We start from the raw sequence: 24489 nt of genomic DNA on the forward strand, positions 1-24489 counted from the left end.
CATTCAGGTGATACCTATACATATGCCTAGGACAATGACCGTCTGAGATGCACCACTGAATTGTATTCATTCACAGAGGCAGATCTCAGAGTAAGAGAGGAAGGAATGTTCCATTAAAACTGCAATAGGAATTTGGGCAGTAGAATATATAGTGATTGCTTGGATAAGAGTCTTGTACTCCTACTTTTGTCATCCCCTTTAGTGATCATAGAATCATTTAGGTTGTAAAAGACTTCTAAGATCGAGTCCAACTGTTAACTCAGTACTGCCAAGGCCACCACTAACCCATGGCACTGAGGCCTCATCTCCACGGTGTGTGAACACTTGCAGGGACGATGACTGCAGCCCTGCCCTGGGCAGCCTGTTCCAATGCCTGAGCACCCTCTGGGGCAGGAATTGTTCCTCAGCTCCATCTAAACCTGCCCTGGTGCAGCTTGAGGCCGGTTCCTCTTGTCCCATCCCTTGTTCCTTGGGAGCAGAGCCCAGCCCCTCCTGGCTCCATCCTCCTCTCAGGCACTTGTAGGGAGCCATCAGGTCCCCCCTGAGCCTTCTCTTCTCCAGACTGAACCCCCCAGGTCCCTCAGCCCTTCCCCATCACACTGTGCTCCAGGCCCTGCACCAGCTCCGTTGCCCTTCTCTGGCCCCGCTCCAGCACCTCAATGTCTCTCTTGTAGTGAGAGGCACAAAACTGGACTTTGTGCTGTTCAGCTATAAAATGACCTTGCAGCAAATGGATGGGGCAACCCCTAAAATCACCTGGATTCTGGTCCTAGATTGACAGACCTACAGAGTTGAGTGTCAGCAGGACTGAGCACCTCTGGCTTCACCCTGTGCTAGATGGATATGGTCCAGCTCCCACAAGCTGATGGCCATCGGGGCATTGCTGTGCCTATTGAGCTGATATGATCTACCTTCCTCATTCATCTCTTTTGATAGTGGAGCCAGAAAGGGTTTGTGTCTGGACCTTTGAGGAGACAGATACTGGATCTCAGGTCTGTCTGGCTCCATCTGTGCCCTTGGAGGCTGATCAGTACCTGTGGACAGACAATGAAAAGAAGAAAGAGGGGGATGTTTCCTATAATGGGAGCTCTTCTCCCCTCCCCCTGGAAGAGCAACTATTTCCAGTAAGTGAGCAGGAAGACTGGCCCCGGCCACCAGAGAGTATTTAGAAGTAATTGAATCACTGGATTAGCTAATGCAGCATCCATTAGGAGTCCATGCCATTCCCAGAGGACTCCACAGCCATAAAGAAGCGCGAGGAAGCCCTGAGTATTTCATGAATGTATATAAACCTCCTGCTTAAAGGCTATAACTTGCTTCCTGGGTGAAATCATGAAGGTGCTGTTGGCCCTCCTCCATTTCCCCTAGCACGAGGTCTGAGGTTGTGCAGATGGCCCTGAAAGGTAAAGAGAAGCCAAAGCAGTTGCTCACTCCTGCTACAGCTGATGTGGGGGTAGGGGAAATGACAGCAGAGCTCCCAACTTGGCTTCTTTATGGGTTGAGAAGAGCAGTTGGAGTGTGCAGAAGCACTTGGGCTAGGGAGGCTTGTGCAGGGAGAAGCAGCCGGCACCAGACTTGGCCCAGGGCATGGCGCGGCTGGCAGATGGCAGGAAGGAGTGGGTGCAATGTGATGAAGGATTTAAACACAGAAGGCCAAGTCCTCAGCCAGGGGAACTGTGGCTTTGCCGAGGATCCACTGACAGCCATTTCCATTTGGTGGCCGAAGCTTGTGCTAGCCACAGTGTTCATTCAGCTGATTCCTGGCACTCAATCTGTGATGGGGGTTTTCTGTGTTTTGAGCTCCTTAAGGAGTAGAACCACCCTGCAGATGCTGCAAAATTAGTCTGTGCTGTCAGTTGTGGTGGAGGAAAAAGGAGCTGGCTTCAGTGATAGGGCAGAGATTTGAGCACTGTAGGTGGGTCTGAGGCTTCACCTTCTTCCAGATAGGTCTGTTGGGTTCAGAGTGGGTAAAGTTGGTGTAAATAGTACAGATGTCATGCTAAGACCATGCTTTCCAGGAAAAGAAGTGCAAGTCCAGCTACGTGAGAGGCTTAAATCTCAGCAAAATACACGGGACTACTAATCCTAATTCACTTACACAAGCTGCTCTATCCTTTTTAAGCATCCTTATTTAACAAGCAAAATAGCTCAAAGTTTGCATGACTGGCTCTTTTCCAAACTGAAGGCTAGTGAGCCATTTCTTTGTCTCTCTCTCCCATGGTGACCAGTTCACACATGCAGTGCTGGGTTGCCTTGTGCTGCTGTGGGAAGGGGAGGCCCTATGGCAATCTAAATATAGATGCACATAAGGGAACAAATGCTACCCTTGTAAATTTTGCCATCAGCAGCTGTATTGGGACACGCTATTGCTTAGCAAGAGATTAGATTTGTAGGCTCGGTGTGTCTAAAGGGAGAATCATCTATTGTTTGCCATTGAAGATTTATTGCGCATCCGTTTAGACTGAATAATTTATCCTGAATGAGCCCTGAAACCCTTTGCCAGTTAAAGGGAGAAAACAGTCCCTAGAAAAAAAGGCTTCACCCTAATAGGAACAAAACAGCAGGCAACAGAGAGAGGGGAAGGGGTAGGTGATGGGTGGCGGCTGGTTGCACTGCTGGAGCCCTCGATGGCTATGTATCTTTTGTCATTGCTTTATAATGATGAACTCTGTCGTTAGGAGCCATTCATTACAACTTAGCCGGTGTGATCTGATGCTGATTTGATAGGATCCAATTTAGCATTTCACTCTGGGCTCCATTCCATAGCCATTTGGGTTTGGATGTAAAAGGCAGTTTGATGCCGCCTTGATAGTGTTTTAAACTGCCGTAAAAAACGCTGGCGCGGCAGTTCAATACTCATCTAACTACGGGCGGCATCGTGGGCTTGCACTTGGAGGCAGCTGCTTCTTTTTTTGTCCTTAAACTCAAGCTCAGAGTGGGTAGGGGGTAGCTTGTTCCTGTTTCTGGATCATTTACATAGTGAAGTACTTGGGCAGGCAGTGAAAGGAAGAGGGTGACCCTGCACCGGCCCCTGGGGTTCACCCATATGGAGGAAACTTCAGCGGCGAAACTACAGGAGACTGTTCTGCACCACTGAGATATGTGTGTGGGAACAGTTTCTTGTTTCATCCCAGTCTGAGACAAGTCAGGTATGAAATTGCCTGGTTTTTGGGAAATAAAATTGCAATGCTCCACCCCTGGCAGTGCTCAAGGCCAGGTTGGATGGGGCCTTGAGCAACCTGGTCTGGTGGAAGGTGTCTCTGGGAGTTGGAACTGGATGATCTTTAAGGTCCTTTCCAACCCAAACCAGTCTATGTTTCTAGGTTCAAGACCTATCTCAATTGCTTTCTATTTCTTGGTGAGTTTTGAAATCAATTTGTTCCCACTGTCAAATCACTGGGCTGGGTGTATGGATTCTGAATAGAGCAAGACTTGCCCTAAACCTCATTAACAAACTGGTTTTGGGGGGGGTTAATCTTTTTTCCTTCTTTGATACTTGACTTTCATGCTGCTTTCGTACTTTCTGGTTCCTGAGTCAAATGCAGCAAATTACTCCTTTTTGCATCCAAGGGGAAATGAGGATAGGAAAAAATCTCCTATGAAATACGAGCCAGACACATGGACTCAGACATTCGAGGGCAGCTTTTCTCTAGATCGCCTCCTTTGGGTTACCTTAATCCAAAAGCAGTTTCTATCGATAACTGAGCTTTCTAGATAATGGGTCCTGTCCAAGATGCTCACTCAATTTGAATCGTTTTCACTTCTTCCAAGGCCGCTTAATTTCTTTCAGCAAATGCCATCAGTCTCCAGATTTTCTAGGCTGATGTAAATCAGAGTGAGAATAACATATTTGAACATATGCCTGCCTTGAAGCTACCTACCCACCAAATGTGTCGTCCCATTGAAGAAGTCCAGCCATGGTGGAAAGATGAATGGGGTCTTGAGTGGATAAGTTGGGGAATGGATCATTCTATAATGGCCCAGTTCTGTACAGTTTCTTTCTAGGTATCTGCTCATTGTCGGAAGCAGGCTTGTGTGCTGGAGGGAGGATCTTTGGACATATCTACTGGATCTAGGTTTATTTTATGTTATTCTGAGGGTTAATATGAGGATCTGTGTATGAGGAAGACTATTTTGGGGCTTTTCATTTTCCTCTCAGTTGTCATAAGCTGATCCCGTGGTCTTGTATGGGACCAGGCTGGAATCAGACATGCTCTGCATAGAAGTATGGGTCTGAGTATGTTTTCCCATCTCCTGCCAAATGCAGCATGCGAAACCTAGGAAAGCTATGATTGATCTACCAGCATCATGTCCAGTAGACTGCAAATGAAGCTACTAATTTGCTCTCTTCTTTCTTGGTAACCATAGTAAGGATCTGCTATATAATGAAGGCATGACCAAGTGGTAAGAATGAAAACTAATGGGAGCATCATCGTTCTGCAGACTAGAGGTGAGTCCACCTCAGACCAGGAAGCAAGGCAATTACACTGAAGGGAACAGATGACCCAAGGGACTAAAAGCTAGAAATGAGAGTCAGAAAGATCTGATAGATCATTTCATGGCCAGTACAAGATTGGTTCTGTACTTACTGAAGGCAACAGAGTTTCAAACAGTTCTAGTGACCAGGGTATTTACACATCCTTTGGGGAGAGTGCTCCATGGTGCCTGCCAAGAAATATGCCAGTTAAAAGCTCTTATCTTCCTTTACTTAGTTCTATCTATGCACATTATCTTCAGAGCTATACTCAATAGACTTAGTGGCTCCTTGATGTTCAGGACTAAAAATACTTGTGAATATGCTTTGCTATCCACTACCATTTTTCCTGTAACCATGTCCTTGAGTTTCTTTGGCTTGACCACGATTAGTAAAGGAATAGGAAGGGCTTTCACCTTCAGGTCACCGGCTCATAAGTCAACCCAGACTAGATCAACAGCCAACTAAAGGATATTGCCATTCAGTGGGTTACATGTCAGGGACTGCTGGCCAGGTCTGGTGGTCACTTGTCCAAGGCATATTGGATGTCTTTTCAACTGCTTGAGCAGAGATGAGCAAATATAACAGAGCAAAAAGAGGAGAAATTGCATCACTGAAACCATCCAGCATCTTTTTTGTAATTCAAAGACAAGATCTCAATTTCCCTTTGTAAGAACTAACTTTAACTAAAATATGAGAAACAAGTACACTGTGGATGAGCTCATGGTGAAGAGCTGTCAGCCTCCAGCCATTCCCTACCTTCAAAATGGCACATTATTTTTGTTCCCAAACAATATCTGCTTTCTTTAACTTATAAATGTTTGGGGCATGTACAGCACCATGCGCTACAAAGTCTGCGTCAAAGCTGAAAGCAGTAGAGTCACCTGCAATACAAATCAAAACCAGTGTGAAAGCACAGGCTCCAGTTGGGGGTAACCAAGCCTTGTGCTGGAGATGAAAAGGGTGGTTGTGGTCTCTTGGAGGCCAAATCATAGCTGTTTTGGTGTCAGAATGGCAGCTTGTTGGAGTGCTTTGGAATTGTCACATCACTGCTCTATCTTGGGAAACTGAACATTCTGAAGGGCTCTGTAAGATGCTTATTTGGGGACTGCAGTGGCTGTCACCAGTGAAGGCTGCTTTGCAAGCAAAGGTGTTAGAGACTGAAATCACACCCTGCAGGGTTGATGGAAGTGAAGGTTCTTTGGAATTTTAACGAGTGTTGGTTTATCCATTTGAGAAAAGCCTTTTCCTTCATCATCCAAACTATCTCCCAGATTCTGCAGCCTCCTGGTTCCTGGAAACATCAATACAGGTGTGAGCCAAAGAGGTACGTCCGCTGCTGGAATTTGACAAGGAGAGATTTCTCCAGCAGAGCAGTCCTGTTCCAGCCCAGGCAATAGAACCAGATGGGCAAAAATGGGGAAGAAAAGATTCTTTTCTGTTTGTTGGGCAGGGGATTTCTGTTTAATCAGCAGTTGTTTTCAAAACCAGACACTGGCTGCCATGAGCCAAGGTCCAGGAACACAAATATCTGGGCCCTTTTCCAAGGCTATGGCTGAGCTCCAAATGGTTTGTGAGGAGGGAGGAGGTGGGAAAGTGGTTCCCGATACTCTGGAGTTGGCAGGACTGGTGCTTGCAGCAGTACAGTGACAGTATTCATCTTCTCTGTCCTATGGTAGGATTGGAACAGGCTGCCCAGGGAAGTGGTGGTGTCACCATCCCTAAGGGTATTCAAAAGATGTGTAGATGTGGTGCTTGTGGACATGGTCTAGTGGTGGACTTGGAAGTGCTGGATTAGCAGTTGGAATTGATGATCTTAAAGGTCTTTACCAACCTAAATGATTGATTCTATGATTGGAGTTGCTTTGTAAAGAACTTCAGTTATTCGTGTGTGATGGAACCCAAAAGCAGACCACAGCATCTTACATTTTGCATCTTATGTCTTACAAGAGTAAAGAATCCAGAGAATTTTCACTGATCTCCTACATAAAACCAGGAATAGTTTTTGATGGCTGTAGTTTTCCTGATAAAAATGGGGGCTCCTGCAGTCTGGGCATCTGTGGGAAATCTCCTCACTTGCGTGTTTAGTCAGGAGCCTTGGAGCTTTTTGCATAGGAGGTTCTTGGATTTGTTTGCTTGAGTTCTGTTGCTGTTACTGTTTCAGGGAAGGAAGGAAGGAAGAAAAGAAAAAAGAAGAAAGGAGGAAGGAAAAAGAAGAGTGAAAAAAAGAAAAAAGAAGACAGAGAAAATGAAAATAAAGACGAGAAGGAGAAGCAAAGAAAAAGGAGAAGGAAAAGGGAAAGAAAAAGGAGAATGAAAAGGGAAAGGAAAAGGGAAAGGAAAGAAAAAGGAGAATGAAAAGGAAAGGAAAAGGAAGAGGGAAAGGGAAGGAAAGGGAAAGAGAAGGAAAAAAAGAAGGGGGGAGTCTCTGAAAGTTGTTTTCAACAAAAAGAGAGCATGAGTTTTCCTAAAAAAACTAATAAATATGCTGTTTACAAGTGCCTTTTTTTAACAAAACCTCAATATGTTTTACAGGAGCAACAGACTAGCTCAGGAGCTGGGTTCCTTGGGGAGTCTAGCCGTAACAAGTGGTCAGGTTAAAAGCCACTGGAGCGGAGTCCTGAATGCCATCTGTACTTTGTGAGCTGCCGATGAGTTTTGTAATGCAAAGACTCTTTCTCCACTCACAGTTTTTCAGCTTCTGTCATGCTGTACATGCTCTTGTAACAGCAGCAATGAAGTATCTCCATTGAAGTATTATAAAGTCTCTGTATCTGGATATCTTCAGGGACTTACTTCATTCCACAGCAAATCCTTATATCTTTTATAGAATCATAGAATGGTTTGGGTTGGAAAGGCGAAGGACTTTAAGATCACTGAGTTCCAACCCCCTGCCACGGGCAGGGACACCTCACACTAAACCATATCACCCAAGGCTCTGTCCAACATGTCCTTGAACACTGCCAGGGATGGGACATTCACAACTTCCTTGGGCAGCCTGTGGCAGCACCTCACCACCCTCACAGGGAAGAGCTTGTCCACACTTTGGAGCTGCATTTGTTCAGCCAGGCTGAGATTGCAAATAGATAAGGAAGAAGGCAAGAAACCACCATAAATAGTGCCAACAAGGGGGCCAGGTGGGCAAACAGCTGTGTTGAAAACTATTTGTTGGGCAAATGAAGGGAGAAAAGAATAAGGAAGTTGTAGTTGTGTGCTCTCTGTTTCCCCAGCATCATTTCTTTGCATCTCAACTAGAAGGAGAGGATGGAAACCAGAGAAATTTACTTTGCATTTAGATTAAAGTAAGAATCTGTTCTGTTTTGGTTTTCCCTCCTGATGCATATTAAAAGGTGCCATAACTGACAATCCAGCCCACTACAGCTTCATCTCCTATTTGGAGCTAAAATGGAACAAATTTAAGTCACTTTCTTACTGTGGGCATAAAAGGGACTGTTGGCCTCTAATTATCGCCTGTGGGTTTGACTCAGCCATCCATAAACTGCAATATCTACTCATTTCTTCCTTTTCATTCAATTGCCTCCAAATTGCTTCAAACAAGCTCTATGGCTTCTGGGAAAGGAGAAACTGCCTGCTTGTCATTAGAGTGGACAGGAGTGAGGAGGAAAGAAGCAGGTCTGTCTTGTCTGCACCCCTTCCTTCCTTCCTTCCTTTCTGCTTTCCTCCCTTCCTCCCTGCCTTCTTCCTTACTTCCGAAATTGAGGACACTTCCACCAGTGTGCAAAGCTGGTGATAACCAACCATTTGCTGCTCTGGACCTTGCTCAACTCATTAAACACGTTACTGAGCACGTCTGAGTGTTGTGTGAGGTTTAAAACTGCTTTCTGTACCTTTGAACGAGTAGTAGAGCAGGAGCAGGGTACTGCTACTCTGAGACAAAGCTCTATAGGTTTGGCTGGAAGGTGTGAGTTGTTGCAGTGCAAGGGATGGAGGCAAGTTCCTACATAAGGGCAGGAAGCCACAGACAGTTTATGCATTTTCTAATTGCTGTGCACACAGTAGGGCTGGATTTCTGCCAGAAGTGGTTGCAACAGCAATCCATGTGTTACCCAAGCATTTCTGGGTTTCAGCCTTTACCAATGAGATGTATCTATGTTCTCAGCTTAGCTCCTTGGGTAGCTCCTGCTCTCCGGTCCGCACACTACATGTCTATTAGCCCACTTAGCACTTCATAGCTGTTGCATGCAAATCCCCTTGTACTTTGAGACAAAGCCTGAACAGTTTTTGGAGGGATGTTTTAGAGATTAAAATCCACCAAAATGTGATTTTATGTTTCAGGACCATGGACAAGCCATGGGTCTGGTGCTCTGTTGGGTGGACGTGGCTAACCCTCCACAAAGGAGGTAGCCATGAGGTGGTGCACATGGGGCTTTCCCTGTCACTGACCATGATAAGAACCTGAATTTACCCAGCTATTTTTCCTGCATCAAACAGATGTCAAATATAGATGTGACAAACTACACACTACTGGTGTACAATCTAATCCCTCCCCACATCAGCTGACGCAAGGAGAAACATCTTGAGATGCTTTCTGAGTTGCAGGCTCCTGCTCTGCACACAAGCTCCCCAGAAACTGGGTTTCCCCACTGGACATCATTTCTGGTCCTCCTTTCCCAGTCTTTACTTTGCTAAAATCATGAGCAGAACCAGGGCATAAAAGGTCTTCATGCTCCTGCTCCATTACTGGGCTAAGCACGGACTCACTGAAGACGAGAATGGTACATACATGCAGGGAGGCTTTGCAAAGCAACCCCCTCATTTCTCCAGCACTCACAGGGCTCCAGTGAGCAAAGCAGCTAGAGCAGAAAATACTGCATTGCACCAAAGGCACAGAGACAGGGAGAGGAATGCCACAGTCTGACAGGCAAAGGCTGTGAGTGTCCCACTCCTGACAGGCTGCTGTGCAGTGCAGTGGAGGAAGCAGGGAGCATGCACGGTGCTCAGAGAAGCACAGCACCAGCACTACGAGGGTTTAATGTGGTGCATTTCATGATGAGCCATCCTGAAAGCTTCTGTCTCTTTTTTGTCCCTTTGGCATCTGCAGACAGGGAAGGAAACGTTTCCAGCTTGCTGCCTGGAAATGAAAACCACAGTATCAGCTCAGCAGAGGGAAAGGGTCAGTGGAGCCAGTGACAGCCCATTTTCTACCAGCAGTTTCTCTGCTGAGCTTTCCCATTTCAGCTCGTTTGGCTTCTACTGTGGCCACAAGACCCTTTTTGCTCTCCTTTTTTGCTGCAATGAGCTGGGTGAGATGTGCCACCTCCCTAGAATCATAGGCTGATTTGAGCTGGAAAGGACCTTACGATTATTCAGCTCCAACCCCTGCTATGGAATACCTCACACTAGACCATGTCACCCAAGGCTCTGTCCAACCTGGCCTAGGACACTGCCAGGGATGGAGCATTTACTACATTTTGGGCACCTTGTGCCAGTGCCTCCCCACCCTCACAGTAAAGAACTTCTTCTTTATATCTAACCATCCACCACTGCAGAAAGTCTCTTTAGGTAGGAACAACAGCAGCTAACCCAAAGTAGGGGCACTGAGGTAGTGGCAAACACTAGGAGCTGAGGCTGTTTGCATCAGCCTTATTCAGCATCCTCAGACTGGGTCTGGTGCTATGTTCACATCATCTCTATGTAAATTGGGGTGAGCTTCTGCTGGCACAGTGACAGTGAATGCTGGAGGAGGAGCAGAGCAGGCTGCTGCCCATCCTAATGGTCTTGGCCATGAATCCAGTCTAAAACTGACCCTAGGAAACCTGTAAAACCAGACAAGGAGTACAGGAGCATAATGCTGTCACATTATCAGTGATCAAGATGATAACAGAGCTATAGCTCAACTGTTGTTTCAAAATGAGCCATGCAGCCAATGATTTGATGCCTCAGCCTCGTCTCCTGGCACTGTGTCCCTTATGCTGGTGCACACCCTTCTCACACAAGTAAGGTCTTAATGGTACCTAAAAAGCTCTACCTTTCCCCAGGGAAAACTGCTGTGATCTTGCTCTTTCACAGTTGGCATAGTGGGGTGAGAAATCCTACTTCTATTTTACCCATGTGGAAAAATAGCGAAGGCACATGGGTGCCCATGGACATGAAGGTCATGTATGAAGTCACTGTCAGATCTTCTGTCTAGAGTCCAGGGTAGCTGGTCACTCCCTCTCTGCTAGAAGACCATTCTGGTCTTATAATAAACAACTACCATTGTCACTGGGAGACAGATCAGGTCTCATATTCAGACTGGTGATGCAAATTGCAGGTGGTTAAATTTGGGATTGCATCTTTTTCTCTTCTTGACCTTATGGGTTACAATGGGGGTGAGTCACTGAATAGCCCTTTGCTGGCGATGCTCCATCACTGTAGTACCAAAACAAGACACCTAGAGTAGACTATCTGAATGTGACCTCTTGTCTTGCACACATGCTTAACATCCTTGACGCGAAGGATAAGCAATAAGGTTTGTCTCAAAAGTAGTTTGAATATCCAAGTGCTCTCAAGTAGGAAACGAAGGCAGGAAGGAAGGCTGGAGATAGCAAAAGACAAACAGAAAAAAGAGATTATGAACTTAAGCCGTGAGAGGCAATAATATCTCCTGCAGAGACAGTAAACAGAGACGAGCTGTTTCCAATGAGTACACAGTAACAGATCCTTGAATCAGTGAAAGCTCAGAGTAAGGAGGAGGAGGGAGGCATGAGTACAACGTGTATCTTATTAACAGAGAGAATTATATGAGTCTCTCCTTATCTTTTTCATTGTCATCGTTCACCCGAAAATTAAAATCACATAACATGGTGTGTATCAGGAAAGACAAATCACAGCGCTAGTGATGGGGTGGGGAGAGCATTCAGAACCTCCTCGGGGATGGATTCTGAAGGGTTCAACCCTGCACACATATGGGATGGCACCAGATCCATCGTACTCTGGATGGGTGCTGGGTATGTGTACAACTGGCTGCCCTTGCCCGAAGTGCTCAGCACCCCAAAAGGGATAGGAGTAGAGACAGTAGAGTGTAATAAGGAGTGGTTGCAAAGTACGAGGAAATCATCATCTGATGGTTGCCTGTTGACTTTGCAGTAATGCTGGAGGAGCCCAGACAAAGGGCAGGAGAGCTGCCCAGTTCAACCTGTAAGGCCATGATGCAGGAGACCATTCTTGCTCTGTGCAAACTCTTCTGAGACACTCTCAGTCATTCTCTGCACTTTCCCCCTTCTTTGCCTTTGAAACCCAAGGAAATCATTCTACCCCACTTTGTGTAGGGACCAGATACATTTGTTCCTAATCTGTTGTAAAACCTCAAGTTGAAACACAGTGGACATACCTTGAAAAGGGGCAGGCCTTATAGCTGATGATACATATGCAATAAGCAAGGATAGACTGGAGTACAGGGACTGGAAATCAAGTTCTGAGTGAATTTAGAGGACTTAATATTTAGGTGGCCTGTAGGAAACAGTTCAGAGGGATTTGGCATACAGAGGGTTAGGCTTGTGCTTCCTGAAGCTCCATCCCTTTTAATGTACAATGAAACTGACCCTGTGAAAAAGAAACACCCAAACAACTTCAGTTACTTGAAGCCAGAAGATGAGATGCATTATATTGTCCTGCCTCACTACTCCTCCTCCACCTGAGTGAGAAACTTCACATTGCAATTGGTAGTGGGCTTCTCTTTCAGCACGGTTGAGTCCTATCTGCCTTATTGATCTTCATCAGCTCCCTACCTCTATTCTTCTTTATTTCTAGAGTTGGATTTTCTGAGATGTTGTGACCTAGGGCTCCCTTTTCATGAGATATGTCTCCAGCATCACTCTTCAGGGTCTTGTGGTGAGAAGATACAGATATTATATCAGAGCTAATCAGCCTTTTCCTCCTTTCTTGTCAATGGAGAAGGACAAGTTTTTCCAGAGTTCGCATCGACTGCTCTGTTTATCAACCATATTTTAATGTGAGTTGCACTTACTTGTGGTTATTTGTTTTGAGGGAACAAGATGAATCACCTCTGAACCAGGTGATCAGTTTGGATATGACTGGTCGGATAGAAACCCACCCTTAACATCTATGGATTGAAGCACAGCAACAAACAAGCGGCTGTGCCAGTGGTGACTTTAAACTTGCTCTGTAACTGAGGAGGTTGATGCCGTGTGGGGAAACAGTTGCTCTTAGGCTTGTCTAAGGGCAGACAATAATGGGTTAATATGGAGATGCTCTTGTGTGTGCATGTTGCTAATTGTGAATAGCTGGCTGGAGACTCAAGGTTTGAACTTTGCTGTTAGCTGAAAGGATGGGTCAGCAGTACAGTGATGTCTTTGCTCTCTCATGCAGACTCTGGAGATTTGTGCCTCCAACGTTGGAAGCACCAGGTTCAAATCCCTTCATCAACCAGACAAGAGGCAATTATATTTGAAAGGCAAGTGTCAGGTACCAGCAGCTTCCTCAGGCTTTCTTCTGCCTTCCCTTGTAGCCTGTTAATGTCTGTGCTGTGCTATCCATCTTCCACAAACTTCCTCAGGCTGGGATCTTGCTTGTCTGTGTCAGTGCCCCCTGGATAAATCAGCCAGAGGTGTTCAACCTTTCCAACCCAGGGGCTGAGCACACTTTTCACAGAGGCCACAGGGTCATCACTGATGCTGTAACTAAGCCAAGGCTCTGCCAGCTGAGCTCTAGCGCTGATGTCTGTGAGCCCTGCTGGGAGAGGTGACAGCCAAAGCTGCCCCCTCCTCATCATGTCACAGTGGGCTACAAGCAAAGGGCTCAGGGATCCTTCCAGGACATATGAGGGCAGTCTCTCCCTCTGTCCCAGAGCGGGATGTGAAGGTTCAAGCTTAGGCTCTGACAGTGCCCACAAGTCAGATCAATACCATTAACAGCGTGAGTGGAGATGCTCTGCTCTCAGCTCCTCCAAGGCCACCTCTCCTTCCTCAGTTGTTCAGAGCAGCTGAGCTGGGGGAGAGGGCAGGTGAAGCTTGGAGTCAGATGTGAGAAGAGAAACCTCTGCCAGCATCAGCAGCGCTGTTTGCTGAAACTGAGCATCCATCGGCATCCGAGCAGGACATCTGACGCACTGTGCACCATGCGGGTGGACCATGCATGGCATATTCAGATTGGTCTGTGCAGTCCCAGAGGTTGGTGGTGGGAGGTTTCTGGATGCTAAGAAGTTTCCTCTGAATCTTCTGAACTGCTCTGGACTTGGCCACTGTGCCCCCACAAGCGTGGTGATGCGGTGCTCACTGCTGTACACAACCGCTCTGTGTGAGTTCGCCTTGTTTTCCTGCAGGAATCAGTTGCCTTGGTAGTGAGTAAAGGGAACTCAAAACATTCCCAAGAAAGATGAATGTGAATGTGTGATGCAGTTACCATAAGCCAGCCTTTAGCTGACTCCCACTCAAATACATTCATTGAACAGGCACTGTTCTCAGCTCCTTTTTTTGCACTTTTCTCTCTACTCTTATTCCCCACCACCCCTTCAATCCCACGCCTGCAGTTTTCCATGCATCCAGAGGACAGATATGTTTATTTGAATGGTGCCAGGCTGTGATTCCTGACTCTTCTGCTGACTTTCTGAAGCACTGGGCAAGTTATTTGCCCGACACCCTGTATGTCAAGCCCTGCTCCTGTAAAACAAGCAAGGGATGATGCTGGGAAAATAAATATGGCAGTGGCTGTCTGTCCATAAAAATAGCAGTGATGGGGAAATTTAAGCACCAAGCTGTGTGCTTGTTTTGTTGAGGACTTGCAATGAATTGTCCTGATTTCATTCAGATTCTGTGAAGCTTTGTGGGAAATCACCGTGAGGATTTTGTCATCCATCTTGGCCTTTAGAAAGGCATCAAGTTATGCTGGTTTATACCAGCTGAGCAAATCTTCCCCTGTTAAAACAGTTACTCTCTTTCACAGGCTACACAGAGGTAGGTTATTCCCATCCTGTGGACAGAGACTGCTAATATCTAGATATATACTATCTAGAGTCTTTGCACATTACTAGTTTGAGAGCTGTAACTGCAGTTACTGGTCCCCTCTGCTCTGCAGAGGAAACACAGCTTTCATCCCACACAGTGGAAAAGGTAGGGAAAAGAGGTGGAGGGTGCAGGAAGGTTTGGCTTTAGGTCCTGAAATAGCCTTGAAAACTTGACATTAAGAAAAATCTAAGCTAGGCCTACAGGGGAAGGAGGGAGATGGCCAGTGCTGCCTTCTGTCACCCTTAGCATTATTTGGGAGGTAAAGCCTCAGATGCATATGAACGGTCTTGCCTATATTCGTGCTCCCGTTGGTCTTGCTTCTGACCACCACTATAAACAAGATTTTCTCCCCATTTCTCCCTCCCATTCATCTGAAAAGAGCAGTATGAGCCAGACCTAAATCAAGGCTCTCTCTGGGTGCTTCGGGGGACATGGGTGCTTTCTCAGCAGGATGGGGATGGAAGGGATGTTCTCCTGGGGGCTCTTCCTGGCCTCATCAGCAACACCACAGGCATTGCCCATAGGTTTTGGAGGGGGTATTGCATAGTCAGGGCAGATCCTTTTTTCTTGCTGTCATCATTAATTTTTATAACCTCTATGGACTGCAGGGGCTAATCAGGGAGTGAAAGAATAAGGGAGAGCAGCTGCCTTCATCTTAGGAAGAAGGGGCAGATATTGCTCCATCACTTGGTTTTTTGAGTAGGGGTGATTTGGTAAAATCTGCTAAATAACCTTCATTGAAAATAACCCTTAAACACTCATCTCCACCTCCAAAAAAGAACCCGCAGCCTTCAGAAGGTTCTCTTTTACCCAGATGTTTCAGTGACATGGTCCGACAAGCATGTCTCCTGGCCCACTTTGTGGATGTGGGAAGATGGAGGTGGACAGTGAGGCAGAGGTTTCCAAAGCTGACTTTGCAGCAGGAAAAGAGATTTCGTGAAAGCAAGATGCTCAAACTGAAAGCTGCCATAGGGGTAGGAAAGAAGACTGATGGATGTGGGATGCTGATCTTGAATACAGGAGATCCCTGGAAAGCTGTAATCTTGAATCCTTTCAATGCAAGGGTACATTTTGCATGACATCTCATTGCCTTGTTCTTCAAAAGCATCCTCAAGATTTGTGCGTGCCCAATACCTCTTCAAGAGGGTAAATCAAAATGAGCCTCATCCCAAAGCATTGTGCTCCTCTAAGGTGTCCACAGGCACATCTGCTGGGTACTAAATAGTGAGAAAGAGCTGGCTGGTGCTGCCAAAAAGCTTCACTCATGGGACAGTTCCCTTTGGGGAACTAGGCCCATCTGTGGAGCAGCCATCATTTGGGATGGTGCCATTAGAGATCATAAATAAAAGGGGACATGTGGACCTCTAGGGAAATAAGCCCTGGTTCTGAGCACAATACAGAAAGACAGGCACTTCCTTTTATTTATAACAATGCTGCATGCCCATCTGACCCCTGCTTACACATGCATACACACGCTGATGCATGTACACAGTTTCAGGGCAGATTTTCACGTCAAGCACAGGAAATAGACAGCAAGTTCAAAGCAGCAAGAACCAAATGGATGGTTTGGGGTTTTTTTCTTGTGAAATCACTGACCTCAAGCCATTCCAACCTTATCATATATATGGACAGGTGTGGAATCATCCTTTTGACCCCAGCCTGGAGGTATAGGTACTATATTCAGGTATCTTTTGTAAGGAGGAGAATAACCCTCCTGACGTGGGTATTTCCGATAAGCAATTCCTTCAGAGAACCCAGGAAATCTGTTTTGCAGTCTACCAAAATCTGTGGGCATCACGAGAGCAAATTAATCTCCTTTTGTGTTTTCTCACACTGAAACACAGACTTTCATTCCCAGCAGTGCCAAGAGTCACTGCAGCAACATCACTGTCTGTCTGTCTGTCTTAATCATTGCACTCCCATTATCCCACATTCTCTCTCTGCTCTGCTTTTTTTTAATGTGCTTTAAACATTTCAGTATTGATACTTGCTTTCCACTTTTAGGGGGGATGATACCATGACTGATAATTGCCACCTTAACCAAGCTTGCGGTCAATAGCAATAGATCCAGCAGACTCCAGCTGTCAATCTCTCTACTGTCTGCCCTATTTCATTTTCCATATTTTTCATCTCCCAAGGAAGATTTCCTTCCTTCCCTCCCTTCCTCCCAAGCAGAATGGGCAGCATTTCTCTTTGCACTTCACTAAAGCAGTTACTAGATCACCAGCAAAAAGCTGGTACAAACCATTCTCCAGTGTCAATGCTCCATCATTGCAAGAGATGAGGTCCAAAGTGATATTCATCTGAATTTGTCCCCTTGTGCTTCTTCCATGTACCACTTTGAGTCTTTCAGACAAGAGTCATCTCATTATAAAGGAGACATTCATGCCTGGGCAGATGAACTTCATGCTGTGAGTGCCTACTTCTGTCTCTTGGCAGTGAAGGTAGTCAGGGAGGATATAGTCAGCTAGAAATCCCTCCATGGCATTTGTAGGCAAGGGTGTGTAGTGACCAGGGTTTTGGGGGTTACATAGACAGGCAGAGTGGCTGAGTTTGAAGTCTGTCTGAAACCACATACAGAATAACTTCAAAAAGAGACTTGGAATGATTTGTTTGGTCAAAGCACCCACTTCAGAAGGCAAAGAAATACTTTGAGATATAACAGTGTTGCAACTCAAGTTATAAAGAGCATAAATTTTGCCTCTATTGCTAGATAGATAGATAGATAGATAGATACAGAAGCAGGCAGGCAGGTAGGTAGGTAGATAGATAGATACATACATATATAATTCCTTCTCTTTGGACTGGAGCTGTTTGTGGGAAAGCAGAAGAGAAATAGAGCACAGACATGTAACACGTCTCATCAAATGTAGGCCATCTAAAGGTTGGGTGTCCGAGCTGAGCAAACCTTAGGTGTCCATCCAGTAGAGTATCATTCAAGCCTAAGAGATGAAATATGCCCTCAAGATTTCACTTTTATTCCATGCTCTAGCTGAGAAATCAAGTTTTTATTCGAACAAACTCGAGTTTAAAATCCTTTCACTCTTTTTCTGGGAGCTCCCTGTGAAGGCTGTTTCAGATCTGTGTCTGATCCAGAGTCCTGTGATAACCTCTGGTGTCAGGCAATATAAACTAGCTTAGACATCAGACTAACCCCTGCAGACCTGCCCAGAACCCAAGGAGAGTTCCCGCAGCCCACATGCCTCAGGCTGTTAAGACACCAGAAGCAGTTAGATTAAAACTCAGTATTTCTTTCAATGCCTTTATGCTGGTGGGAAAAAGCATCACACAGGCTGAAGAAGCAGCATGCAGAAAAGCTTGATGAAAGAAAGTCTCAGGGCTTCTGTCTGTGAACGGGTTTGTGCTCAGAGCAAGGGAGCCCTCTCCGGTAGTTTGATTAGTTTTGTAATCAGCAAAATAGGTTGAAGGAATTGTATTTCTTCAGCCAAGAAAAGAGAAGCCAAGTGGAGATAGAACAATAGCCTTCCAGGAGACTGAAGATATTTGGGAAAGTGATAAGAGCGATTCTTCTAGTCCAATAGGAGAAAAATAAGAAGAAATGAGCTTAATTTTCAGCAAAGAAGATTTAGTTTGGATTTTAGGGGAGACTAGAAGCCGTGTTAGTAACAAAATGCTGAAATAGAATCATAGAATCACAGAGTAGTTTGGGTTCGAAAGGACCATAAGATCATCCAGTTTCAACCCCCTGCCACGGGCAGGGACCCCTTCCACTAGAGCAGCTTGCTCCAAGCCCCTGTGTCCAACCTGGCCTTGAGCACTGCCAGGGATGGGGCAGCCACAGCTTCTCTGGGCACCCTGGGCCAGCGCCTCAGCACCCTCACAGGGAAGAGCTTCTGCCTTATCTCCAACCTGAACTTCCCCTGTTTAAGTTAATATTAAGCATGAGCTTGATGTGCCTGGTTCAGCTTTAGTCCAAGGGACTCAACTGTGATTCTGTGACACAGTGGCTTGATACATCCCTTGCAGAGAAAGATGATTACCTTAAAAAAAAACACTGATTCCACAGCCGATTTCTCTTCTTAGTAGGAGCTTTAGGGGGGGTTGGCTAGCTGCTTGCAAGGGGTGACAGTAAAATGCTTAATTCTCCCTTAGTGTAATGTATCATCTCTCCACATCCAGACTGCAGGATGCTAGGGCTGACTTTAGGCAGTGTCGAGTTATGCTCCTGTCTATATATCTCTCTCTGTTACCTCCTATGGACAAACTGAGGGTTATTCTCTGCACTTCTCTTTACCAGAGCACTCTGAGTTGCTCCCCAAAGGCAGTACCATGTCCCTGCTGGGAAAGACTGTCAGATTTAGAAACAATTCAGTCCACTTTTAATATGCCCTTAAGTGCAAATAGTTTCCAAAGAGTAAAACTAGACTAGTTCTGCATGGGCTGACTTGATGGCAAAAGGTTCTGGAGTCTGCTACCAATCTTGTGGCTCCTCTTCCATAATCATGCGTCTTTTTAATGACTTGGGTAGAGATGCTGCCTGTAAAGCAGTCTTGGGAATTCAAAAGGCTACGTTGGGAAGATAAAGATATTCAATGATCAGTATATGCTAATGCTAAGCTATCATGTTACTGACAATTGTCAGGTTACTTCCCTTTAGACTGGTTGTATCTGGTGTTTCTGTACAGTGTATTATAGGCTAATTAACGTTGTTAATGATAATGGTTCTCCTGCAAGAAGCCTGGAGTATTATCTCTATCTATCTTCTTGTCACCTTCCTTTTATCAAACCATTAAAGGAAAGCAGGCTATCTAATGGGGCTATCAGCCCTCATCACACTAATTCACTTACACCCATATGGAAATGGAAAGCACTCTACAAATGCAGGATGGATGCTTACACTAATTGTGGAGATTACGCACTGGCCTTCTAGCTTTCATTGTATGCCCTTCCCTTGCACTTTGAGCCATGATCCAGCTCTTCTCAAAGTTGGGGAGCAATTTATCATCTGCAGTGCCCATCTTTGGTGGTTCAGATTTCAATCTGTCATCTTTAATATCAGTTGGAGACACGTATATTGTACATTCTTCTAAACCACAAATCAGCAAAGCTGCTCCTTCTGTTTTTCAATCTACCATGAAGCAATTACAGAGGTTGGAGACCATTCGTATTACTGGCACTGCAAAGGAAACGGTAAGAGATATTTCATCTGGGGAAACTAATACTCAATTGAGATATTCTTTCCAAGTCAGTCACTACCCCCAAGTGAGAGAGCAGATTTGTGACATTGGCTTCTTGACAAAAAGGGGTCTTTTGTGTGTCAGTGGTGGTGGAAAGAGCCACAGCCACCTTTCCCAGGGGAGAAATGATCACAGCAACAGAAATCCATTGGACAGACAAAAGCAAACTATCCTTATGCTCAAAAGCAGCATAAATAGAAGCTGGGGAGGTCTGAGGCACATGCTGCAGAAAGAGCCCCTTTCTGATATGTGTCTCTTCTCTGACACAACAGCTTAATATTTCTCTCAAACGCAGGGTTGAAAGCTGCCTTTGTAAGGGAAATGTTTAAAGAGCAAGAGTTTGAAGAAGATGTAGGGATAATCTTCAGGGATCAGACATCGTAGCAAGAAACTGTGGAGAATACAGCTACAATCCAGATACTAGTCTCACCATTGCCAGTCCTAAATGCAAAAAGAGAACAATTCAGGGTGTGAAAAGCATTGACATCCGGAGCTCTTCTACAATCCTTTGGTTTCACACCCTTGAAGGCTCATGTGTCATTGCTTTGCTTCTTAGAGACAACCTCGTAGTGTTTGCTGTTTAACGTGCAATCCTTTCGCTGCTTCAAGACACCACAAGACATTGCGAGGTGGGCAGTAAAATCACAAATGAATCATAGAATAGTTAGGGTTGGAAAGGACCTTGAGATCATCCAGTTCCAACCCTCCTGCCATGGGACACCTCACTCTAAACCATGTCACCCAAGGCTCTGCCTTGCTGGCGGAGTGTCTCCTACCAGTTCCCCACAAGCTGTAAACATATTTTGGGGGCAGCTGTCACACTTTTACACCTGAGGAGCTGTGATTCCTGCATTTTTCCTTCTGGCTCCTGCATAGGTGAGTGTCAGGTCTCATCTGTATGCGATGTGGAGGACTCGCTTCATGCAGCAACAGTGACAGACATGCGCAACCCCGGTTCTCATCATCTGAGGACAGGCAGGCAGGAACAGCGAAGTGCTGTGAGATGTGAATCAGCAGTAGAAAATAAAAGTAAAACTATCTAATTCAAGTTAGTAATTGGGAATCACAGGATAGTTAGGGTTGGAAAGGACCTTAAGATCATCCAGTTCCAACCCCCTTGCCATGGGCAGGGACGCCTCACAACAGACCGTATCCTCAGAGCAGACCATATATGATATGATGAAGCTATGCAGTGCACTGATGCATCTTCTTTCAATGTGGTTTCCCCAGTTATATCCTGAGGATAGCTCCAGCCTGTCCTGTTATGTGGCTATAACATCCCAAAGCTTTCCCATGGCATTATGTGGTGATTGCAAAGTTACACCACATTAAGAAGATGCTTCTCCTTTAGCAGCATGACTCCGCATCTTGCCTTTTTCCTCTACCACCAGATTCAGCGGCAAGCAGAACAGTTTACATTTTTGCTGTGAAACACCAAATCCGTAAGAAATTCATGATCTTTTATTCCCCTCATCCATCTATCAGCTTGTGCACCATGATAAAAAGGAAATTTCCCAAAGAATTGTTTAGGCCTGATAAGGCAAATAACATCAAAACACATCCAAAGATGAAGAGACCAGTGAAAGGGTGCAAAGAGTGTGTTCCTGCTGCCTCTAAAATGCCCAGCTCACATGGTGACCCAATCTGAGTGCCCCTAAGTACTGATTAGTTTTGAAAAGTTCTGAGTGGGGTGTAACTGTGGTGATGTCCATCAGATCCCAAACTGAGGCTCCTTTTCAAGTAACAAAGCCCTGTTGAAATGTTGTGTTTTACCTGTTGTAACTTGGAGACCAAGGTAAAATATGGTAAAACCTGCAGATAGCCTAAAAAACTGGAACTAAGAGCTCAAGTTTTCCAAAGCTTGGCTATGCTTGGGTATGATTCAAGTCTAGTGCAAACAGGCTGGATGACGAAAAGGAGGACGCAGCTGGTAGGTGACTCTGCAGACTTGAAGCTGGGGGTCTGATTCAGACTCTGGTTGCTCCATCAGCTACTCTGGATGTGCCCAGATGTAAATGTACTCATATCTAGCCCCATGGTTGAAGGATGCATGTAGGATGCGAGGCTGGCATCCTACATACACTGAGGGTGTGAGAAACTGTTCTCATTAGTGAGCAGTTGTAAGAATATAGATATAAAAAATATAAATCTGCACAAAACTTCCTACCCCTGAGGCTCTGAAAGTGCCAGAAAAATGGTTCAGCTTCCTTCTGGATCTAGTTTTGGGTGGCTGTAAATAGTCTTGAGTAACGCTTAATCTTCATTTCAGTCAAAACACCCCTCATCTGGCCACAGGTTTTGCTGCATTCTGATTGAAGTGTGCCCATGAAATTATATGAAACATAAACACTAGGGATGGCAAAAATCATCTGAACATGTCTACTCATCTATTTACATCTGAAAACATCCCTGGAGATAATGTCTGATTTTGTTCCACAAATGAGGAATAATGAGAAAGGGAACATTGGCCGATGGCTGCCACTTTAGCAAACACCATCCGCGGTCTCAACATTTGTCCCCATTTATGAGTTTCGTTCAGACCTCACACAGCAGATCACTCTATTAACTCTCGATCTGCTTTTTTTCTTCCTGGTATTCTTGTCATAGCTCTGAAATGCACCAGGTTTTTGCTGTGGCTGAAATGCCCTGGTCCAAAAGCCATGGAAAACAGCAGAGCCTCTAATTTAAGATGCCCAGAAGACTCTGAGGTCATGCTGGTAGGAAACGGGCTGATGTCAGTACTCAACATTTAATTAATATTCATAATAATAACAATGACAATGACAATGACAATGACAATAACAGGAATACCAACAGTCATAGTGTCTGGTTATGATTACAGCTCCTTGCAATCTTCTCTCAGTGCCTGCTACACACTTGTCACCCTATTCTCTCCTCCTGCTATCTGCTAATTTGTTTTCCCTGCAGAGTATGTCACACATTTTGGGATATACTTGCATTGCAAGCAAAAGACATAATTGCAACATATGTGGGAATACCAGGATTGGCCTTCTACTAGATTTCTTGGTGTAGCATCACTGTCCTGAGCCTGGATGCAAGGAACAGAAAGGAGCCCTGTGTCCTGTGAACCAGCAGTGATTGTCACTCTTTTTTTCCATCTTTATAACCATTTTATCCATTAAACCCCATGCAATCTTATGTCTCTGCTTTTAATAGCTGTGATGTTATATACTGGTAACAGTTTACTCCTGGACAAGTTAAGCGGTGTCATGATGTCCAAGCAAGTACACAAAGAAACCTTGATGAGTGACCTATGGCATATCCCTTGCTCACAATACCATCCAACAGATGAACAAAGTACCCTATGGCTCTGTCTGATAAGGGGGATACGTAGCATATGGATGAGCAATATCTAGCACAAAGGTATTGTAAACTTGATGGTGTATTTACCCACAACCCTGCATGGAAGGTGTTAAAATTAATAATAATAATTGTATATTTGTCAAGTGTTCTGCAAATCCATAGAAATATGTTTTCTCTATCAAAAAAGCTTTAAATAAGAAGCTTGAGGCTTCTCAGGGGAATCTCTATAATCTTTAGGGACTGGAGAAATGAGGCAAATGCATGGAGCAGAGGGCAAGGAACAAGGAATGAAGGATTTCAGAAGTGAGCTCAGAAGGACAGAAAGGTGGAAGAATCCTCCACTAAACCCACAAAGTTGTGTTCTTTAAGTATTTGAAACGTACTTACACATGAAATAAAGTGAAGATTGTCTCTTTGATGGGCTTATTGCTTTGTCTTTATTAACATATGGATCTGATTCTTATTTGTCCAAAGGTCTCATGGCGTCATTCACCCTGGTTTCATCGTGTGTTCACCTTCCCTTAAAGTACCTCCAAAAAGGCTTTTGTGGAAGAATAGGGTCAATCTCTCTGGTTTTCCCACATTTTCTAATTAATTCCCCTTTTCCTCTCGAAAACCTCTCCAAGTTCCTCCATTGGGGGAAAAAAAAAATAAGAAGCAGAACTATTTTAATGGAAAAAATAAGAAAAAGAGCTACTTTAATGGAACATTAAGTTATTATTTAAACCCACAAGAGCCAGAAAATGCAGAGTTAAAGCTCCCAAAGCCCAGTGTTATATTCTCAAGTAATGAAAGGCCCTATGTCCTAGCATAATGATTTGGAGAAGGGGTCAAAATTACAATGGTCCAGGGAGCTTTAACTCTTCAGCTTTGAATCACAACCTGATCCTTCTGCTAATGCACTTCTCCCTTGTTTTCCAACACATTTTAAGCACTGGAAAGAGAAAACAATCCCAATCTCTAATATTCTAAATATATTTTATGGGCTAAATCCTGCTCTATTTAATAACACACTTTGCTGATATCATACATTAGATTTAATGGTCTAAATTGTGACAAAATTCCCCAGAAAACACTTTCAGTGGGCCTCCTCCATTCGTCTGAAACTGATTCAAAGCGGTGTATGAAGAAAGAGAGCAGGAGACAGGCTTTGACAGAGGGAGTGGAAGGTCATTCTTGAGCCATGCCTGGCTGCTTTCAGGTTAGAGAAATTAGATGTTAAAAGGAAAATGAGATGGGGGGAAGAGACTGATCATGATGTGGGAGCAGTAAGAGCAGATCACATGCCTGTAGGTGTTTCAGTCTGTAAGATGATTTAGGTGTCTTGTAGGGGGATATGAGGTCCTTGCTCCTATTATGTGATGAACATCTTTTTCCCTTCTTCTTCTAAGATAAGCCTCCATGAGATCAAACCTTCTTTAGGTTTTTCCTTCTGCCATTTCCCATCACACTTTGGAAAGCTCCAGTGATTCCCCATGCTGCGAATTGGTGCAGGAATGAGGGCATTAGGTGAGATGCAGGAACCAGC

This window comes from Psittacula echo (genome assembly GCF_963264785.1).
Source record: "Psittacula echo genome assembly, chromosome: 1".
NCBI classification, from domain to species: Eukaryota; Metazoa; Chordata; class Aves; order Psittaciformes; family Psittacidae; genus Psittacula; species Psittacula echo.